This window comes from Sipha flava, unplaced genomic scaffold, assembly GCF_003268045.1.
Source record: "Sipha flava isolate LNK unplaced genomic scaffold, YSA_version1 73_pilon_pilon, whole genome shotgun sequence".
NCBI lineage: Eukaryota > Metazoa > Arthropoda > Insecta > Hemiptera > Aphididae > Sipha > Sipha flava.
The window spans coordinates 1,923,584-1,939,292 of NW_020273613.1; the positions used below are offsets into that span (position 1 = coordinate 1,923,584).

Consider the following 15,709-nt stretch of genomic DNA (forward strand, 5'->3'; position numbering starts at 1 on the left):
GATACGCGACGGACGGTTGCGCGTGCGTGCGAGGATGACTACTGAAACCGACTTGTGCACGGTAGTCTTCCGCGGCGGTACGCACACGTGCGGCAAGACTATCTCGGGGGTGGGATTCGAGTGCCCTGACATGGATACGACGATGAGACGACGTGTGTCGTTGATCGTTTGAGCGTCTGCGCGTACCCGTATCAAATAAACCGGCTCGGTACACGGGTGCCAGCGGAAACGTTGTTGTGTACAAATCGTTGGTAATTTGAAAATCGATACTTATAAGTTTTGAAGTACCTACACGGCAAAAGGTGAAAAAAACGATCGTACGATTGTCTCCTACTATACTCTCGTACCGTGCTATACGTGCAGGGCCGTAGCAAGAGGGAGGAGGCTAGAGGTGCCAGCGCCAGTGCCGTAATTGGAGTGTCAAAGACCCAGGTGCAGACAAATGTACACGAGCCCCTCTTTCTTGAGATACATAAAAAATTTGGACTGACTTCACACTATGGGAACATTTTACTCCTTAGATCAGATAGTATTTTTGGATGTATTAAATTTTAAAGAACCGATAGATAATTTTCTAGCCGAAACAATTCCGTGTAAGGCTTCAAATTAGTAGGTATACAAGATCATAATTGTGTATTGGGTAGATTTTTTTAATAAAAAAAACTTGTAGAATAAACTACAAAGATAGATAAAATATATAGTATGAATATATGATTATTGATTTTATAAATATGATTTACAATAAAATATAAAAGTATATATATATAAAAGTAATCTATTTATGTCACTCTAGGCTTAGTACTTTTCCCAATATTTAGATAAACAATTCCAAATAAAACAGACCAGACATTTACATTTTGTTATATAAAATTAAATACAAGATAATAATACAATAATTTTAAATCATATTAAATCAAATAAAAAAAAAAATAAAAAATTTACGGCTATCTGCTGTGGGCTCTTTGACTTCAGTGATGTGTACCGCCTGCACCTATGATTTTTACGGCACTGGCCTACGCCCGGGCGCAATTTTCGGGAAGGTGCAAAAATGAAAAATTTGCAAATTAACTGTTACTTATAAGGAAAAGCAATATTAAGTTATACCTATAAACCTACTTATAATTATTATGTATATTTATATTTTAATAAGTTATTTATTTCAATATAATTAAATAATGCTTACATAATTATAAAGAAAAATCATTTATATTAAATCTATAAAAAATATTCAATTTATTTGTGAGTTTTTTTTTTTTTTAAATTAAAATACTTAAGGATGTATTTTGAAGTTTCGCCCCGGGTGCAATATTTGGTTGCTACGGCCCTGTATACGAAAGTTGAGGACAAAGTTTTTGTGATGAGGAAAAATGTATCTTATCCCGTAGGATATTTTAGAACACACATTAGAGTGTTATGCGTAATACTCCGAGATCAACTGATGGATCTAGCACCGTTTGTTCGACGTCTATTTTCACGGTACCAATAAAGTAGTGCGGTATGAATGCATAGAGTTTTTGGATTTCGCAAGCGCTCGTTCTTCCGGAGCACAGACTTCTATACTATAGATAAGGTACTTAGGGAATTTTGCGTGGAGAGCGGTGAAGCCCAGCTGTTAAGCTCTTATCACACATCCGCCATTTTGATGGTTGGCAGAAAAATTATATTCATTAATTCACTACATTATTATTTTTAAACAAAAAACTAATGAATAATAAATAAAAATTTATAATATTGTAAAACCACCCAAGTTGGTAACTTTTTCATCTTGATAAGCATATTTGAATAAAAAAACCAACAAAATTTAATTTAATTTCAGAAGTTTTAAAGTAAAACATAGGTATTATTCATGTAGGATTATCAATTAAATCAACTTTATGGTTTTCATCAAAATATTCACAAACTATAAATTTTATGTTAAATTATAATACATAGAGATAAAATAAGTTAATAAAAGTTAATAAAATAATACAAGTTAATAAGCAATAAGTGTTTAATAGGTCCCCTACTTAATTACTATTGGTGATTGAAAATAATTAATTTAGTAAGTAAATGTCGTTTACTGACATTACTAATTGTTTTTAAACTAGACAAGTGATGTAATCTAATTTTTAAATATTGTTTACAAATTAAGGTTACTAAATTTAATCTATGGTTTTCTAAAAAACCATCATTGTTACAATTCAAATCTTTAAAAATACTACAACTATATACATAATTTTTTACAGCAAGAATAATTTTGTTACTTAAACCAGGTATATTTAATGTACTAAGACTAGAAGTTAATTGAATTAAGGTATTTTCAATAAATCTAATTATTTTAATTATATTAATTGAACTTTTAATCAACCCTCCTCTATTTTTTACATCAACTAATATGGAGTGAGAATATTTATGGTTATAATTGTGTTCAGATAATGTTTTCAACATACTATTAGCACATGTTTGACAATCAACTTTTTTAAATAATCATTTAACAATAAACCCAGAAATATAATACAAAACATTGTCTTTAACAATATCAAATTTATTATTTATACTAGGGAATAAATCTGGTATTTCTTCCTCTTCTTCTAAACTTTCAACGTTTTTCTTTGCCCAACGTATTTCAAACACGCTTTCTGCGCACGTGTTGTCCAAAGCTATGCAATTAGCAGCATATGACGATGTTATGGAATTCTTTAGCAGAATTTGTTTCATGGCAGTTTTTAATTCAAGAGCATTTGGATTGTTATTATTTCCAAAACGTTGCCTGATTTTTGAAAAAAATATTTCCAGGTGGTTAGAGGTGGTCTTGAGAAAATTTGTAAGTTAGAATATATTTATACTGGGTACTTTGAAAAATTTCTTCTGCTAAACTGAACATTGCTTTAACTGCTATTGCAAACCCTAAGTATATAAATTATAGTGTTAATATACAGTTATTTTAATGAATCGTAAATATGGAGTGCTATAAGTTAGCAACGGGCCAAGGAATAGTCATGGGCTTGATATATTACTTAAATAATAATAAATTACTTACCAATAACAAACGTTTTGCGTGGAGTCAAATAAATTGGTATTCCCTTGATATCTATAAGATTGAGTAAATACTCCACTAGAGGTATCATTATACACTGCATTCTATTCATATCATCTCTGTATAATGGTTTTTTAAAACCTTTCCCACATGGGTTACGCGAATTTAAAAAGTCAAATATTTGATCAATGACTCGAATAAAATGTTCAGTTTCTTCACCTTCAAATATAAGTGAGAAATAAATATGTGAGAAATGTGACACTTGTATAAAAAAAAATATAAATGTATCATTGGAAATTATCTTATAGTATTAATTAATAGTTTTAACTCAACTGTTTTTAAATGTAGGCTCTTTTATCTGTCTTAAAAATTGTAATGCATCTCCTGTTGACGCACTTAATGTTTGTGCAGCCAATTTGACTTTCATAATATTTTTTTTCCAATCAATATGAGAAGGAGTTAATTTATTTGCTACATTTAAGCCTACTTTTTCTTGAACTATAAAAATGTAAGCAAAACTAATTATATTACCCTATCACTTCAAAATAATTAATCTTTATAGAATACTTTACTTACCTTTATTTAAATCTTTGATGTATGTCCAATCAATAACACCATCTTTACTTTTGAACTGTTGATAAGTTGCAAGTGCATTGCAGGCCAATTTGATATTATGGCAAGCATCAGGAACATAATAGATCTAGCCAATATCATAGGAATAGTTTGAGTTACATACTATTTAAATTAAATTTGTTTTTAATACCTTACTTTCCAATCAATTTCAGGTATACTAAACCACTCAACAATTTCATGATACAAGCCACTAAATTTGCATCCTAAGTGTGTCATAGTAGATATATTTGTGGTCGTATCATCACAGGTTACACCCCACACTCTAGCTCCTGCTTCTTTTGCCATTATAATTACTGTTTTTATTAATCCTGCTTGTACTGATGCTGTACTTTTCGATTATAAGAAGTAGCCAATAGGCCATTTCCATTTGCCATTGAGACCAACAAGCATAAAAACTAATGTTTCGGTTGCAGGGGTCTCATGTGCCTCAACCTGTATACCTCCAAAATCACAGTACCCTAAAAATTTATCTTTTTTTTCGTCATAAATAATTTTTTTACGTATTGACATGGCGTCAAAAACTAAATTACAATCTTTATCACCATCTGGAATTTTCTTTAAATACTCAAATACTTCTTCTAAAAAAACCTGGATCAGCTTTCACTGAAGAAGTCCAATTTGTGATAGATGACGGATGAGGAAGAGTTAATATAGTTCTAAAAATATAATAGTAGTATTATACATTTATATCATAGTATAACATTAATGCATACCATAAGCAAGGTGTAGATATAATTTAATTACCTGCAAAAATTATAAGCTTTTGGAGAGTAATAATACAAAGTCAAAGAAAACTGTTTCATTTCTGTTGAATATCGTGCACCAGTTACTTTATTATTATTTTTTATTTCACTTTTAAATAAATCCAATATAGTACCTAACAAGCATTAGCATGCATGCATATTGCATATATCAAGCGAAAATTAAGTAATGCAATTTTTTTAAGAATAATTACAAAATATTACCACTGAAACAATTTTCTATAATATTTCCTGGTTCAACATCAATTAAACTTTTACACCTTAGGTCTTTCTACTGAAAAAAGATTTACTAATCTTGTAAATTATTTATTTTATTTTGCTTTCTTCTTAATTTTTGTTGTAATTTCTTGATTTTACTTTTTAAGAAAAGTTCATTTCCATAATTTTCTAATGTTTGAAATTCTTTATCGGCAACAGAATGTATTTTTAGAAAACCATCACTATTTTCAACCAGTGAATTGTCTTCTACTTCAAGGTCTAAGGTTTAATAATTTTAAATATTTATCAATTCAGGATATGGATCAAATTTAAATGTAAACTTGTATCAATTTTTGGAACATCAATCGGTGTATAATTTCTTTTTGTAGGTTCTTTTCGAAGACGTTTGGCAGAATTTTTATAGTAAGAAGGAAACGATGGGAAATTTAATGGCACAGCATTAATTTTTAAACGTGGTTTAGTTGTACCAGGTCTTAGTTCATAATCACTTTCAATGAAATGAATACTATATATTCGACTCCATTGGGTAGGTATAAAATTTTTTCGTCTCAATGCAATAATCCACCTTTGATTTACATTTTCATTATTCAAAGGAAATCTATAAAATAATGAAAACAGATTAATTTTTTGAAATTAATATAATAAAACAGGTATTAATGATTCATAGAAACGAATGTATCTATATATTAGGAATTATGAGTATAGATACCAAACCGTTAATTTAATTTTAAATACACATAATTAAACTTATCGTAAAAAGTAAATATTTTGACCGGATTTATACCTATTGGAACATCCAAATGCCACACACGATACTGGCATAATTATTATAACTTTAATATAATAAAAAACAACTAAAATATAACGCATTTAAATGTATAATTGTATAAAATACTTAAATAATAATTCACTTAGCAGGTGCATAATACAAAATGTATAATGTTTTGCCAACCAACAAAATGGCGACCCAACGTTGATAATGCTTCATCCGATAACGTGAGTACCTTATCTAGTTTAGTATAGAAGTCTGTGGTCCGGAGAACAAAATTCGATTTGAGTGATGGCCATGGCCCATAGAGTTATCAGCATACTTTCGCTTTCTCCTGTATAATTAGTTTTTTCGTATTCTAAATCGAAAATTGGATACATGTTCAGAATACGCGTTGCGAGTTTCATATTATTTAATTTATACTTTACCGTGTCAAGTGTTCGAAAATCAAGTGTCATAACGTCGAGTTTCATAAATTCAGGTGTTATAAAAATCGTATGTTATACAAGTAATTTCTCATAAATTTCATCTGTTATAAAAAATTCTAAAATTATAAAAATATTGTCCATTCGTGTTATTTTGTCAGGGTAAAATTAGTCTTTTAACCATAGGAATCCTTGTCGTTTTAATAACATTTTATCTTTAATTTTAAACGTCTAATCACATATTCTACAATACAAAAAAAAATTAGTAATCATAACATTTGACTACAAAATATATGTTAAATATAAAAAGAAAATCTTTAGATGACATAAGCGAATTTTTAAGAGCTATCGCTTCTAATTTAAAATTTTAGATTTATTTAAATTTTATTATTATATTTTAGGTTATTTATTTATATCATATTATTTTAGATTTTTCAAGTATTAACAAAATTGATGTATTATTAATTATTACTATATTATATAATGTTATTTTTTAAATTAATTAAAATTAAATCGCCTTTATAAAAATAATTCTTATGTTATAAAAATAAAAATTATAACACATGACGTTTATGAGAAATTACTTATATAACATACGATTTTATAATAACTGATTTTATGACACTTGACTTTTGAACACTCAACTCATATCCCATTAGTACTAAGGGGTGACGTTAGGTCATTATTGTTTTCTAACCATAGATAGAACGTCCCATATACAATTAATCATACGGTATTATTAAACTCAACTGGTGAAGATTCCGAAACTAAATATTGGATAAATAATCATTATGTTGTATTTTTATAACTGATTAAAAGACGAAGAGCTTTATTACATTAGGGGAAAAATCATAAAATCACGACTTAACATTTTTCGCTTTACATTATGAAATCGGAGTACAGACACTGCTGAAGAACACTGTTTGCGAAATGTATTATGTAACACGTCACGTTTTTATTTTATTTTCCGTAAACATGTCTAAACAGAGCTTCGTTCGAATTCATTCGACAGTACTTGTAGCACGGTTACGGTACTCGAATAATGTTTTCTTTAATTCGAATCCAAGATGTGTCGATAACTGATCGAAATAAAAGAATTTTGGTTTCCAAGGGACGACGTGCTAACGTGCCAAGTACGAGCATCGTAACGTAAGTAATAGTTATTTTTCCTCCGCTCTGTTTATGTGCGTTCATAAATTATAACTTATTGTATGCGTGCGTGTGAGGTGTACCACGACGAGTGCGAGCAGTTAAATATAAATGGCAATTTTTGCCGTTTTTATTGAAAAACAAGTAAACACAAGGACCGACGTTCATCGTTTGACGAGTATATAGTAAATATAGTCAACTGTATTTTTGCGTATTATAATTTCTGGCGAAATTCAATCTTCCAAACAAACGATACTATCGATTTTCCGCGAACGTCTAAGCACAAACAACGCGCGTCTGTAGTATCGTCGTGTTCACAAAATTGGTTTGTTTAAATAATCGTATTGTGTTTGGCGTACTTTTTCGATGCCATGATGCGCTGCAGTAACGTAGTCTTCCGGGAAATTGAAAATAAAATAAGGACATCACGACCGTATCCTCACGTACAACGTATGCGTATTTGTTTATATACCTACATGCTTTTCTAAAACCTCTTATTTTGATAGGTCGAATGTTTATATATATATATGTATTTCGTTTTGTTTTATTCCTCGTCCCTTTGAAACCTTCAGGCTAATTTTGATTAAAACGGGGCTTTTCCTTTTATACATGTCCCTTGGATTCTGGCAGCAAGGTCTATCTTTTTGTTTGTGCAAACCCGAAATGTATAACGACCGGAATTACCCTTCAAAAACGATTTTTCGGAATTTTTTTTCGTTTCCAAAGGTTCTAAGGGAATAGTATAATAGCTCTTGGACGTTATGTGGGTTCACATATGAATATAGCCAAGAATTCAATTTATATTTATTATTCATATAAATATACATACATATATATATTTATCAACATTTTACAAGCAAGGAAAATATTATAAAAATATTGAAAACAATGTTCTGAACCGTAAATAATCACATGATAAAATGGATATTGTTCAAAAATAGATTTCCTTACATTTTAAACTCGAAATATTCCTCGATAACAGTATAATACGTTTGAAGTTACACATTATCATTAGACGAAGATTTAAGAGTCGACTCCAGTAATTCGCATATGTGGTATAACAAACTTGATGATTGTATACCAGAGTTATCAGTAGCATAGATATAGTCCAAACCCCCCCTCCACCCCGGAGCCGAATCATATTATTGCGCCCCTCAAGAAAATACACCTCTCGGGTAAGTAGATAGGTATTAAATTACTTTTTCATGCGTATCGGTAACCATAAATCAGACAATATTATAATATACATTCTTTATATTAAATAAATAAACCATTCTGCTATTAATATAATATAATAACAATACGCCTCCGCTACCTATCTATTAATATTAATTACCTTAATATTAGTGCATCAAAATGTCTTTTTTCCATGCAATTGTTAATTTATAAATACTCTTACGTTAAGATGTAGGTATGTATAAATCTATTACATTAACATATTATTAATATTAATTTAAAAAATTTAGTTGAATCGTAAAAACAATTTTTCGCTTCGCTATATGTACCTACGATACTTATGTAAAGAATTATTAGGAAAATTAATTTTTCCTTGATTTTTCCTCCCTTAGAAAAGATATCAACAAGTGTATCAAAATTCATTGAACGTGTACTTTAAGTTTCAATACTCAATATGACTGAATTGCTGAGACTTTCTTGACTTATTTTTGAGCTTTTTAAATATTTTTTAATAATTTTCAACTTTGAAAAAGACCATTCGGAAATCGCTGTTGTATCAGGTAATGTCGAAAAAATGATAAGACCAGTATGTACATCTGGGAAAGATGTTATAAGTGTACTGTAGGTACAGATATATAACGTTGGAAGCTGTTCAATTGATCTATGTTAATTTCCGCACCCCTCTCCCTCCCTAATCTATATTGCAAAGTCATAGTCATCGTTACTCATAATACAAAACGCAAATATGAATTAACTCTTTTAATATTTATTCATTTTTTTTGATACAATATTTCGTTGGTCACCGGTGCCCATTTTTCAAATGCGCCCTACAAAATGTTAGCGCTTATGGCCTCTTCTGCCATTACGGTAGTTACGCTACTTTGAATTATGCAAAATTTTATTAGAATCATTATTCGAATAAAAAGTTATTTTAATGATTATTTTTAACATGTTCAATTACATTTTTATCCGAATAATTTTAAAAGAAATATGTATTCAAATAAAAAAATACTTAAAATAATTTTTTTCAATAATTTTCAATTATTTTCATACATAATGACAATACGAATTACAAATGTCTTATAGAATAATCTTTAATTGTATACGCGTGTCGTAGTATTTCGCATGGCTCACTACAATATTATTTCTATTCTATTAGGCATTAGCACATGCACGTGCCATATACAATTTAGCTATTGGATATAGACATGTAGCTTATCTCTATATGTTATAATAGGTACTTAAGTAGTATCTTATATTAGTAAGTTCGAATATAGTTCCCTACATCAAAGATGGTTAACATTTGTCTAACCTTTATCTAACAGGTAAATTTATCTTAATTTATTATTTTTGTAAATTTTGTAATCTTCCATCATCCCACGAATATAAAAATTATAATAATAAAAATCAATAAAGGCAATATATAGTAAGAAATAACTATGAATTAAGGTCACACACGTTAAAATATGTGATATGTAAAATTGTAAAATTCAAGTTATTATTTCTTATTATTTTAAATAGAAGAAATAAGGATATATATAAAATATTACATTTTTGATGAATAACAACTTTTTTTTTTTTTTAGTCGATTGTAACAACTTAGAAAAACTCACAAGTTTATAAAAGATGATCACCCCTGCTCACCTACAAAATAGTATAATGGTCCATGTAGGCATTTTTAATACATGCATTTTTTTAAATTACCAATCAATAACCATATGTTTACTGAAATAAAATAACCGAACATTTCTTGAGCATTTATGTCTGAAAATTAGTCGAATAGTCATTATTCAAATAATAATGTTTGAAAATCATTTGAATAATTTTTAATTAGAATAATTATGAAAAAAAATCATTCGAATAGCGACCTATTGTTGTATACTTAGGAGTTTAATGAAAAATCAAAAAAATAAAATAATAATAATTATGGATCACAGTCAGCAGTACGCTCGTACAAAATGTCTTCAGTAAGTATTTTATTTACACGCTAATCGATAGTCTAAATAGACACTTCGAAATTCGGTCGTCAAAGGGCTAAATTAGTTTTTAATAATTGCAATACTTATTTATTTTATATCTTGTAAAAGTTTACTTTCCAACAGTTTGATATGTAAAATTTTAAAACTTTTAATACGTCTCACCGCTGTAAGCTGCACATTTGAAGGGGAGGGGGGGGAATCATGAATATCTAACCTAAGTGTACAGATAATTTAAGTAATGTACAACTTGGCAAACCAATGTTTCGAACGAAGAACTCGCAGTAAGATGAAGGAGAGCGAGAAACATCGAATCGACACGTATTGTAAATCGATCAAACATCGGTGGTTCACACACATACTTCTATAAAAAAGAAAAAAGAGAAAAAAGTAACGAAACGCGTACACCGTACCTATTCCCAGGATAAGCGTACGTGACGCGGCCGAGTGGGTTCGTTGCCGGAGAAGTAAAATAATAATAATAATGATGATAACGATTTGACCGCGAGACGAACCGTTTTTCCAGAAGGACGTGTAATAATGTTTTGAACGCCACCGCCGACCCGTTTGCACGTCCGTACGCACACGCGTAGGAGAGCTCTTTGTCACGGCGGCGGCGGCAGCGGCGGCGGCGCTCGTGTACGTTTCGTTTGTACGGGACCGACTTCAAAGTCCTTTCCGCCGCTTCGGCGGCGCCACACACGGTTTTGCCGCCTCGGGTCCCGCCGCCGCCGACAGGATTGTTTATTGCGTGCGCCCGTCTCACGCGCACAGGTCAATACCGTCGAGTGCGTTTACACGCGTTTAGGCGGAAGTAGATATGAGGTGCATGTGTGCACACGGCTTACCCCCCCCCTCTCACCGTTCCGAGATGACCTAATGAGGGAAACGCGCTACACGTGGGTGTGCGTGTGCGAGCCCGTCTTAAACTATGCAGGGACACCTGGAGCTTACTACGGGTGTTTTTGGTAAGGCAAAAAAAAAATTTGAGCAAAAACATCGAAAGCTTATTTTGTATGACGACTTTTGCGCAGCCGGAACATATTGAGAGCTATTGATATTAAACAAAAATCTTTTGAAACAATGGGATGATAAATAAAATACACCTAATGGCACACGATCGAGCAAACTGTGCGCGCACAGTTTATTCGACATTAACATTGTAACATTGCTATTTGTTTAAAATATTTTATCCGCAATTAAAAATTATTTTTTTACAGGCAGTCGTATTAATACGTCACGGATTAAAACTCAAAGTCGTAATTTCTATTGTTCTGGGCCCCTAACCAGATGTGGTCTAACGTACACGCAGAGCTTAGCGTTTACGATTTTTTGAACCACGTACGTGCACTACACTTTAAATACACGTTTGTAAGACGACGGGTTCGAAGAAAAAACTTCGTTAAACGACGTGAATCGATTTTCACGATACTCGTATCCGTTTTCCGATCGGTTAGATCAGTTTTTACGATTCCCGATTACACGTATTCCCCCCCCCCCCCGTCGATCACTCGTCTATAATCCCGTCCGTTTGGTTTACGCGTGAACAACCGTCAAGCGCGCGACTTAAGCGTTTCGGAAAACCGTTTGCTACAATACCGTTAACAGCAGACCCTTGCGCGCGGTGCGCTGCGGCGGTCGACGGATCTAAGACGTAGTCCCGTACGGTTCGTTAACGCCCGTCGTCGTGCCTTATTCCTTTCGCGCGCACGCACGTTTATCGTGCAACGCGTAAAAAATAACATAACACAAGACATATTATACCGACATACTCGGACGGGAAGACAACAACCCAACACTGCCGGGACTTGCTGGCGGTACACACGTTCCGGCGCGCACAGGCTACGCGCGTGTACTCTCCCATGCCGCCGATGCGGTCCTGACTCGCGCGCCCGATATCCTTAACACAAAGAAGTCCTTTGTGCCCATCACTTGTTATCGAGACGAGCGATCGGTCGTACCGCGCGCGCATATTCGTGTACGACACTCACATGCCCGTTCGTGCGCACACGTGGCGTACTAACCCTTTCGCGGGAACCTAACCGTCATAATATTATCATTATTATAACTCTCATGCGCGCACATGTCCCCCCCCCAAGAATTTATCGTCGTTCTTCCCGTCGTCGCGTACACATTATTTGTCACACACGCGCGTACGCGTCGTAAAGTACAATACGTGTATCTGTACACTGTTATCATTGTTTTACCGTGCGACCGAGTCGTCGTCGTGAACGCGTATGGTACTTGTGTGCAGCACAACGAGACTGACGTTCACGTATTTCGCGTACAAACACACACGAACGTCAAATGCGCGCGTGTACACGATTATGTTCTATTGGTGCAATACGTGCAAGGCCTACGACCGTGCGTGTAGTCGGTGGTGCGACTAGATCTCTGGGGCCTCGGCGATAAGGTGAGTCTGGGGGTCCTATAAATATTTAACTATTCTTAGTACATATTTTTTTTTTTTCAGTACAAAACGCCTCACGCCTGTAACGGGGCGCCCTTTATGTCCTGGGGCTCCGATGTCACACACCCATGCCGGTCGTTGTTGCACTACAATGTATTTTTAAAGCGCCTGATAAAACCGTAGACGTCGGAGTTCGTTGAACACGATTCCTTCTATTTACGCTTTGAATACAGAACGATTTACACAATTTTTATTGTAAAATTATTTGATTTTTAGTAGGTGTATATGATCAATTTTAAACTTCAAAGTAAGTTTTGGTTCGTGGAGCAAACTCTTATTTTAGATTCGCACTGGATCTAGAATGAGAATACACGATTCGCGTTCCTGTTGAAAATCGTGCACAATAGTAGAACTACGCGTTGTTTAAAGTATTTTATATTTTTATTTTTTTACGTTATACTGGGTTCATCATCAAAATTTATCGTTATGATTGTGCGTTGTCTTGGATTAAGTTTCTGTTGGCTGACGAACAAGCTCGGCCGATTTGTCTTTCCTACAAGGATCACCTCAGGGAATGTTACGAGCCATTTATTAACTAATCACAGTGCGTCTTTCTTCCATTCGAAGCAATTCATTTTACCCGTTTGCAATGCCGCAGTACTCTAGCAATTATTCTTATCGATGTTACACAATCAACCGCTTGTTAAGAATTACGATAGGTTTTGTCAATATGAATTTGTTTGATCGCCGTTACTTTCGAATATTTTTATCTCTACTGGATACCACTAGGTTTTGATAACATCGATACAGACTGGAGTAATCGGTTATACAACCGCACGTAAGTAAGCATTTATACTACACATATTCTTCACTCCTCTGGTGCAACTATAAGCTCATTACTGGTTACTAATACGTTTTTAAACAAAAATCGTTCATAGTTCTCCAGACATACCCTGATGCGCGTATCACCCCGTGTATCGACATGCCAACGTCCTTTAAGTTGGACTCGACTACGTCCGTTTGTAGTGCATCACGTAGCATTATTGGTCGAGAAATCGATTCGCATAGTGCATTGATGTGCACACTCTCCATATCCGTGTGCACGTGTACGTTGCATCACGGAGGTGGGGCTGATGAAACTTGATCGTAAAAATCGTTTTTCCCACGTGCAATACCAACGGAGGACAACACGAGCATACTCGATAAAATCTCGAGGAGAACAACATATTCGTTCCTTCTATTTTGAAAATCGACGCTTCCGCCTACAAACTTAATAATTTCGGCGAAGGGGTGACGATGTCGATAGAGTGCGGAGCAGCGGTAGTGTCAGAAGTGTTAGCAGTAATAGTAGTAGCAGTGGCGATCCGAAAACGTATTTCGCAGTCAAACATTATACTCCCCAACACTGGCGATTCATGGTTGCTCGAGGCGTCGTTCAATCGCCCGTCACATTTGTGGAGTGTAAATCACCAATGCGTGGGTCGAGCCTACGTGAATATACGGATATTTAGATTTGTACAAGATCCCAAAACTCTCGAGACTACGGAAAAACAGTATACTGTATATACGTATGTATATGTGTATGTAAAATAAAACAAATGGTTTGAGAAGAAGCCATAGAGGTACAATATCCGTCCGCACGAAAATCAAATTTGATTTTTACATGGCTGTTGACTTAATTTTTTCGAGCTTAAAATGGAGATTTAAAAAAATTACCAATTTATTTAATGACTATACATTTTTATGGAATACAAAATATCATCAATGGAATACGATGAAATTAAAAAATTGACTAGCGACTTTATTTATTTACTATATTATTCTTAGCAATCAAATACGCCAAGGACTCAACAGTCTTAAAGCGAGAAAAACAAACTTTTAAAGTTTCATATTTTCACTGAGATAATAACTAATAAATTTAAATTATATCGTCAGAAAAAATAAAATAGTAAAATTGAAGGGTTATAAAATCATCATCACATCAAAGTTTCAACTGGTTGAATGGCACTTTTTTTTAATTTCACCAGGGGCATTAGCGAGTCTTCCTACGGCACTGCTTGTGCATAAGACGTAGACGAGTACGTTTCGAGACAGCGGCTGAAAACGATCCAGATATACGACGGGGCGGAATGCGTATTATTTTGGTGTACATTGTTTGCGATATCGAATTTGGTCGGCTCTGGATGCAATAATTAATCGTTAGGTACGGCCTTTCGTAACCACGCCAACAACGTGCGGTTAATCTATTAATATTCCTATCATATTCAATTAAAATGTGTTTGGTGCAATATAAATTTTTCGTCAAACCGCTGGGCTCAGTGTAGAAACAACTTCATGGGAAATTCCTACCCACTCGCAAAAACTGAAAAAACAAATACAGGAACAACTAATTCTGACATAATCGTACACCGCTTTTTATGTGCATTTATTGTACCAGTACTTTTTAATCTTATCGGCGATTTTTCTCTGTGGTTCATGTACAAGTACAATTGCAGCAGGTTGTTTAAAATAAAATAATGAAACAATTGATCGCTTAAAGTATTATAATATTATGGTTTATGCAACACACATATATGTACACATAATCAATACGGTATAATGAATTTTACAATTATCAAACATCATTAATCTTTATAAGAATCAATCGTGATATCGTGTTTCAGAAAACCATACATATATACGAGTATATATATATATATATATGTATTTATCATAATAATTATTCGTGTACACGTTCACGGTGAAGTTAAAACACGTTATTCGCTTGATAATTATAAAACTGATAAATGATAAAATACATTTTATCACACACAAAGGTACCTACCAACAATAAAAATAAGTATTACGTTTATATTTTATTGTTTTTAAAACAAATATAATAAAAAATTTAGATCACACGAATATACGAATGCCCGATTAACGTTTCTATCAATTCAAACGTACGCAATGCGTTAGAGCGCCAGCCGAAAAGTTATACAAACAGATCGTTAAAGGCTCATCTCCCGCACTCGCAGTCGCTGTATCGTAACCGCGACTGCCAAAGTTTATTAACTTGGTGCAAACAACAAATCATCCGAGCGTAATAAAAACCGAACCGAAAACTTTTATTAGGGCCGGATTCTTTTCGTGGTAACACAGCATATTGCAGTGTCTCGGAATCGCGTGCGCAGCAATA

The 15,709-nt window shown here is 33.3% G+C and overlaps 2 pseudogenes; both read right to left on the reverse strand.

The window, feature by feature from the left end:
- Positions 1 to 2,141: 2,141 nt before the first annotated feature.
- On the reverse strand, positions 2,142 to 3,119 carry LOC112692448 (annotated as a pseudogene).
- A 1,442-nt stretch (positions 3,120 to 4,561) lies between these two features.
- Positions 4,562 to 5,451, reverse strand: LOC112692314 (annotated as a pseudogene).
- Between the last annotated feature and the right edge of the window lie 10,258 nt (positions 5,452 to 15,709).